The sequence below is a fragment of the Python bivittatus genome, unplaced genomic scaffold (genome assembly GCF_059951505.1).
Source record: "Python bivittatus isolate LINGU-HERP-01145 unplaced genomic scaffold, Pbiv_v1 ctg000480_np1212, whole genome shotgun sequence".
In the NCBI taxonomy this organism is placed as follows: Eukaryota; Metazoa; Chordata; class Lepidosauria; order Squamata; family Pythonidae; genus Python; species Python bivittatus.
The window spans coordinates 72,685,583-72,693,718 of NW_028277075.1; the positions used below are offsets into that span (position 1 = coordinate 72,685,583).

General features: G+C 40.0%; 1 pseudogene; it reads right to left on the minus strand.

The window, feature by feature from the left end:
- Positions 1–5,931: 5,931 nt before the first annotated feature.
- LOC103048133 (olfactory receptor 4S2-like) lies at positions 5,932–6,888 on the minus strand (annotated as a pseudogene).
- Between the last annotated feature and the right edge of the window lie 1,248 nt (positions 6,889–8,136).

Sequence of the window (8,136 nt, forward strand, 5' to 3'; positions counted from 1 at the left end):
AGATAACACATTACAACACAATGTTCAATCACCGATCATGTAAAATTAGGAGTATTCTCAAATAAAGGTTTGGGTTTTTTAAAAAATATATACACACCATAGCAGACTGACAAAATCCTTGAACTGGATGTTCTCAACTCCTGATTCCTTCAGACATAAGAAATGATTACCCTAAAATTTAATGGAGATAAACAGTTGTCAGAAATTGAATGTATACTCAGCAATTCAGGGAAGTCAGTTAGGAAGTGCTGAAGGGCAACAATCTCACAGACACTGTGGAAGCTTTTCTTGAAAAAGAAATTTGTGACCTAGATTAAAGTAAAGTTAAAGCCAAATGTTTAGGCATCCAATACGTTTCTTTTCAATGTATATTCAAACATCATGTTGACCAATCACTGTTTCATTCAGTTATACAAACAATCCTGTCAAAACCTTCACATTTTATAGGCGCTCCAAAATCAGCTACTGACTTTAATAGGAATCATCAGCATCACTGAATGCCATTGGTGTTCTTTTGTTCTATTGGATCGCATGTAAATCATAGCCAAATGTCCTGATTCAGTCATCTAGCAATAATGACATGACAAGAATACATTTTTCAGTCTGTTTTCCCTTATTATACATGGTGTGTTCAGAATCTCATGCAGAGAACTGAGATGTAATATACTGCTAGATAGGAAGAAACGCCAATATTGGAATACCATCTCTTGCTGCCCTTTTTGTTCTTTCCAAATGGAATAAATCCAAATAATTAAGGCTGCAGTTCAGTGCCCACTGGTTTAAGTGAAGCAGTAAGGCACGTTGTGACTGGGATGTAAACATTTAGAAAAGCACTAAATGGCACTAAAGTTGTTGCAGCTAGCAATCATCTGGATTTCTACAGCCCTGATATGGTATTTCTAATACAGCGGAAGTTTGCATGTTGGCATGTATACAGCTAGGCTCTGCAACTTAAACCAGCTTGTTCTATCACTATAAAAACAAATTCAATTGTTGTCCAGCCAGGTAAACTAACAGGTAGTTCAGACGGCAATACAAACCGTATTTGCATTATAGAGGGTATGAGAATTTAGCATTATATAGCCGTGTTTTGGAGTTATATGGAAAAAGAGTAAAAATGTTGTCATATATAACCAGCATGTTTTCCTTTGTTTTCAAAGCCTCCTACAGTGGCTACCAGCTTAACCTGAATGTGGCAAATGAAAAAAAAAAGGCATTTAATATGCCTGAATAAAAAATAGAGTAAAATTTATACATTCAGTATCTTTTAAATATTTGATTGTTCCAAGGCCCTCAGGAAAACACAGAAAGGGAAAGAGTATTTAACTTAGAGCTCCCAGATCTGGTCTGTAAAAGTCCAGTTTTCAATGAGATGGCAGCAGAATTAGAGTTTTCTTATTATCTGAAAGCCAGTTTGGTACCAGGCTAGAAACAAGGAGACCATGAGTTTTAGTTTTGCCTTCGACCACAAAACCAGCAAAATAAATTTGGGCCAGGTACTCTCTCTCAGCCTTAGGAAAAAGGCAATGGTAAACCACTTCTGAAACTTTTGCCAACTACGCGTACGTGTCCAATTAATTGCCAGGAGTCAAGAATGACTAAAGACACACACATAGAAAATGTTATCTAATAGTAATCCAGATTTCTACAGCCCAACCTGGTAGCCCTGTTCACTCGTTCCCTTCCAGTTGGTTATCTTACCCTGCAACTCCTCTCTAATGTTTTCATCCAACCAGGAATTTTGAGTACATTTAGTTTGCAAGCAAGCAGAGTAGCTCCCAGTGCTTTGGGGAGGAAAAACAAATCACACATGAGAAAATGGGCCATTTTTAATTTAGATTTCAGAAACATTTGGGGAGTGATTGCAAAACAAGACTATTCCTCAGTCATGCTGTTCAACATATATATGCCACAGAATAGGTGCTAAACAAAACTTTGAAACCAGGTAGAACTCACATCTTTCTGGAATATAGTAACTATCATGTCTGCATACTTAAGTCAGTTATAGCCAATCTCCTTCATTACTTGATTGGTTGAGCTATCTCTAGTCCATAGCATCTTCCAGCCCTACCAAACTTGTCCTCAAAATTCTGCTTACACTCTCTCTCTCACACACTCTCTCTCAACCATCCAGGTGAGTTTCCATGAAGCTCTTCAATAAATAAGCAAACTGGCTTTGAATGCTCTGTGATTCTGCCTACCTTCGTCTTCCCCAATTCTGTAAGCCATAGTATCTTTTCTTCAGCTGCCCATTTTATAAGTAAAGCCCAAATGAAGCCAATGCACAGCCTCTTTCTCTCTCTGTCCACCAAAAAGGGTTGCTCTTAAAGGTTGTCTTTCTTGCCTTATTCAGAACCATGAAATGAAGTATTTAAATATGGCTAGGTTCTGCCATTACATCATTGATTCAGTTAACAACCTCCCAGAAGAATTCAAATGTTTCCGAATGAAAAATAAATGCTAACCTATGAACTTTTTTTAGTGTACTGAACTCCTTTCAATCTAGTTTTCAGTAGTTAATTAGCATCCATTTGAAGTGAAGCCTTATAGCAGTCTCCCCTAACTTCCGGATGCGTAGGACCACACTGTCCATCATCACCCATACTGGATGGCATACTGAAGCCTTCCAGAGAGTTCAGGGGCTGAATGTGCCCACAATCATTCAAACTTTGCCTACTAGCATGACCAAAGATAAGCAGATCATCATGACTGGGCACTCCATGTTGATACTTCCACTGGTAGCAGAGCAAGCAATGGTATGCCAGTGGCTTTTGAAAGCCATCTTGGACTCTCAGTATCACATTTGGGAGGGTAGACTGGATCATCCCCTTGCACCGACCATTTCTGGGCTAAACTGGAAACAACAGTTTCGGATTCCTGATGTTCTTTTTTTGAACCACCAATAACCAGATTGACCCAGACTCAATAGACTCAAAGCATTGGAAACTTGGCAGTTGGTTGGGTTTTGTATCTCACTTCAGTGGATACGGGGGAGACTTTTATTTTACAGAAGGAAAGCTTACAAAGTTCAATCTGTTTTTTATCTTTTTTAGCTTCTGCTTTCTATTTCTGTTCTATCAGAAATATTGACTGTTCTATTTCTATTGACTTTTTCTTTGCCTCTTCTCCTTGTTTGTTCCTAGCTGGGCTTTCTGAGTCTTCTCCTCTTTCCTATCTTTGCACCATCTGAGGGAAACTTCTCCCTCATGCCAGTCTGAGGGAAGGAAATAAACACCTCTCTCTCCTCAGTTTTCTCAGCTGCTGCCTCCTTTCCAGTTGCCTCTTCTCCTAAGGGCTGCCCATCTCTTACTTTGCCTCTTTACTTCAACTCCTGGGCTTGGGCTCTGTTTATTCAGCAGCTTCTTTTTCATGAGGCCTGTAGTGGCACAGCTCCAAGGCAGCCATCTTGCCTCCTGTCTGCGTCTCCTCACACTGCTGTTTGATTGGCAGCTGCAGACTGATTGGCAGCTGGGTCGTCCTGGCGATGGGGGAGGGCCAAGAAGGGAGGGAAAGGAGCACAGGTGCTTCTAAGCTGCTCAGGCAGTCTGTCCTTCCACACCATGATTACCTGCTTGATTGGGCCCCAACCTCCAGGGCAGCCTTCATTATCTTAAAATATCTTGAGATATTATATCCAGGAACACTTAGACACCACTAATTAGGTATTATTTAATACAGTCAGTACTGTCATGGCAAGGCCTTGCCTAGCAACAATGTGAACATGTCTCCAAAGCAGTTACTATCTTGATAGCATGCCTGCTGCCAGTGTATCTGGATCCTCCTGTGCCTGGCTGGCCTAGTGACCTAAAGCCTACAGCTGTACTTTCTGCCCCATCCCCATCCCCATCTGCTTCAGCTTCATGCTTCCCCTCTACTGATAACCAAGAAGTTAGAACTTCCTAAGGCACCCAACTCATCAATGACTCTGGGTGGCATACAAAGTTACAAACCACAGCCCAACATAAAAGCCAATAAATAAATGTCACAATAAGGGGGAAAACATGTTACACATGTGCTAATTCAATAGTGGCACACCCCACCCAAGCCCAAGGCCTGGGGAAAAGCCCAGGTCTTCAAAGTTCTCTTTGAAGGGTTGGAGCTGTTCAAATCTCCAGGGGGACATTATTCTAGAGAGCAGGTCCTCTACACAGAAGGTCCTCTACAGAGACGGTACAGCTCCTTGGTCCATAAGGTGGCCCTGCTTGATACTTTGAACCTGGAGCAAAGGTTGGATTTACATCAAATGCAGAATACAAGTGTAGGCCATTTTTTCTCCATGCCTCCCAATCCCTTGGTGAAAACTTCCTTTGGGCTGTCCCTTCATGCCTCTGGACTAGCTCAATGCTATAAGTCTTTCTATGTCCAGGAACCACACTGTTCCTGCTAATGTCCTACTACTGACAGTGGCTTCAGTTGCCTTCCACAACATCTGATCTTTTGCCCCACCACCAAAAGCTAGGTGACTATGGGTTTCTCATTTCACGTGCTAACACAAGTTTTCAGAAACACAGTTGGCAGTTAATAAGCCTCTACATTATCTGAGTTCCTCCTTGCCACTTTCCTGCCTCTGTATTAAATCTACCGAAAATATGAAAAGCAGCACAGCCAGAAAAAAGGCCAAAAAAGAGTATGAGTGATAGTCAGTGGTGTCCAAAGCAAAGCCAAAGACGCCAAAATAACAGCATATGTTCAATGTCATCGCATCAATGTCACAGTTATGCACTTGCATCCTAACATTTTATGAGGCACATAACACATACATGTTATTATTTGCCCCCTCCCCCCCACAGATATTTAAATTGTGGGTAACAAGAAAATATTGCCCGCCACTATCTCATCTCTAAAGTAACATAGAGAAATCATCTTTTTTTTAAAATGTCCAATTTCCCAAACATAAATAGACATTTTCCTTTACTTTTGCAAAGTGAGAATATCAGTAAAAGAGAAAGGCAAGTGTACCCATTCTTAGTGTTCCTCCCACAGCTTGAGAACACAGTCCACAGACATACTAGCCACAGAATTCAGCCATGATCTTTGCATGTCTCCCTATAGTCAGGAAAGCTTTCTGTTTTTATTTATTTATTTATTTATTTTGCACTTGGATTTCATCACATGCAAGTGATTCTAAATACCAGTTGCATTCAAATGTGACTATACAAAGAATAAACTTATAAAGCTTCTTGGTACCTCTGAGTAGTTAATACAAAAAACTAGTGCTCCTTGAATTATCAGAATAGAACTGTTGCAGCAGGAGGAAGAATAAATTAGCCTTCCAGAAACACAGTGTGATAGAATGGAATTATGAAGGCCACACTCAGGGAGGAAAACATGTTCTTTCATCGAGGAGCGAGGGAGAGATAAGAGGATGAGGCTGGCACCTTCCTGAGGAATTCATAGTGTTGTGACTGGCATTACTTGGGAGCTGGAGTTTCAGTCTGGGAAGATTCGTGCTAGAGGTTGTAGCTAATAAACATTGCTGGACTGAATTTACATGGTCTCCTGGAGTTCCTTGGGCTAGGCCTGACACACAGCTAACCATATTAGACAACGTCAATTCAATTATTTCTAACTAAATATTACATCTTCAAATGTAGTCATTACTATTGTCACTGTACATCAGGAGGAGAGATAAAATCTTCAGTCCCCAGCCCTAAATTTTGTGGGGGGGGGAGGGAGGGAGAGAGGGAATCCTTTATACATGGTAACAAAATTTAAAGCATCCTGATTAGAGATTTCACATTTATACTCATTATGACATGTTCGTCACCGAAGACAAATTCCTTGTACATATTTTATACTTGTATTGTATTGTACAAGGGGAGAGGATGTATTGAAATCTTGCTAAAGACAGAAGATTTCCTTCTACAATAGGCTCCAGTATAGATGCTACTATATCCTTCTCTGTCATTAATATAACATATGATTACATTATCAGGGTTTTGTTTTTAAACCTAATTCTAATTTATTTCCCCAAATTAAACTTTTGCTCCATAATTTTTTTATGCCATTTTTCACTTCTTCATTTCTCAAGGTGTAAATTAAGGGGTTGAGCAAAGGGGTGATAATAGTATAGAAAACAGCAACACTCTTGTCCTCTGAGAATGTGGTGGAAGGCCTCAGGTAAAGGAAGATGCAGGGGCCAAAAAACAAAATCACGACCGTGATGTGGGAGGCACAGGTGGAAAAACCATTGAGACGTCCTTCGGAAGAACAAGTCCTCAAAGTGAGTAGGATAACTATGTATGAAGTAGTCAGCACAAGAAAAGAACTGAGGGAAATCATACCACTGTTGGCAATGATAATGAGTCCAACTGTGCAGGTATCAGTGCAGGCCAATTTCAGTAAAGGGTGGACATCACAAAAATAGTGATCAATTTCATTAGGACCACAGAAGGGTAGTTATATGGTTAGGAGCATCTGTTAAATTGAATGTACAAACTCACCCAGCCATGAGAGAACCACCATCCAACTGCAGACACTCTTCTTCATAATAACAGTATAATGGAGAGGCTTGCAGATCACAATGTATCGGTCGTATGCCATCACTGTGAGAAGGAAAATTTCAGTACAGCCAAAAAAGTGGACTGCAAAGAGCTGTTCCATGCAGGCAACAAAAGAGATGGTTTTCTTTTTAACCAGGAAGTCAGCTATCAGTCTAGGAGCAGTGACTGAGGGATAACAGATGTCTACAAAAGAAAGGTAACTGAGAAAGAAATACATGGGAGAAATCAGATGGTGACTGCTCTTAATTGTGACAATGATCAGGAAATTCCCCAGCAGAATTGCCACATAGAAGATCAAAAACAGACCAAAATAGACTTTCTGTCATTCTTGATCCTGAGTAAGTCCCAGGAGGATGAATTCAGACACATTATTTAGATTCTTCATATCTTCAAGCCTAGATAACAATTACAATATGAAATTTAATCACTTATCATATAAAACTCCAAATATCATAAAGTTAAGTTTGGTTTTGTTTAATATGGAGACAGCATTGCAAAGAATCCTTCAGCTGGATGTTCACAGTTCGTGATTCCTTCAGAGTCAAGGAATGATGTGCCCTAAAATATAATGAAAATAACCAGTTGTCAAAGATGTGTACTCAGCAAACTGAGGAAGTCAGTTTAGGAAGTACTGAAGGGCAGCAAGATTATGGTCCACTGGGGAAACGTAAACTTAAAAAACAAGTTTGTGACCCAGATTAAACTAAGGTTAAAGTTAAATATTTAAGCACAAAATACATTTCTTTTCAAGGTAAGTGCAAAAATCATGCTGACCTGAGAAAAAGGTTGAAAGGAAAAGAATGCTTTACTCAGAGCAACCAGATCTAGTCTGCACATACCTAGATAACAATGAGATGACAACGGAGCATCTCTTTGGTAGTATCCAGTGGTCCAGATATTTGCAGCCTGAACCTGGTAGCCCTATTCACACTTTCCCTTCCCTTTAGATATCTTCCCCTGAAATTCCTCCATATCTTTTCCCCCTAGCCCAGAATTTTGAGTCATATTTACTGTGGAAGCAGGCAGACCAGCTACCATTGCTTCAAGGAGTAAAAACAAACCACGGTTATGACACAATGGGACTATTTTTAATTTAGATTTTAGAAACATTTGGGAATAATTGAGAAACCAGAGTATTCTGTAATCATTCTGTTCAATAGCATATATATGCCACGGAATTAACACCACAGAATTAGTGTTAAAGAAAGAAAACTCTGAGAGCAGTTGGAACTCACATCTTTCTGGAATTTAATAACCATCACATTTGCACACTTAAGTCAGTAATAGCTGATCTCTATTACCTGATTGGTTGATGGTATTTCTAGTCCACAGTATCTTTCAGCACTCCCAAAATTGCCCTCCCAATTCTTTTCACAGACACTCTCTCTCTCTCTCTCTCTCTCTCTCTCTCTCTCTCTCGCTTTCTCAAGACCAGCCAGAAGAGTTTCCGTGTGGGTCTTCAATGAATAAACAAATTGGCTTTGAATGCTCTGCGATTTTGCCTACTTTTACCAACTCTGTAAGCCATAGTATCATTTCTTTACAAGATAAAGCCTAACAGAAGCCAATGACATACCCTTTCTCTCTCCTTCTCCACCAGAAATGGTTGCTCTTACAGATTGTCTCTCTTCTC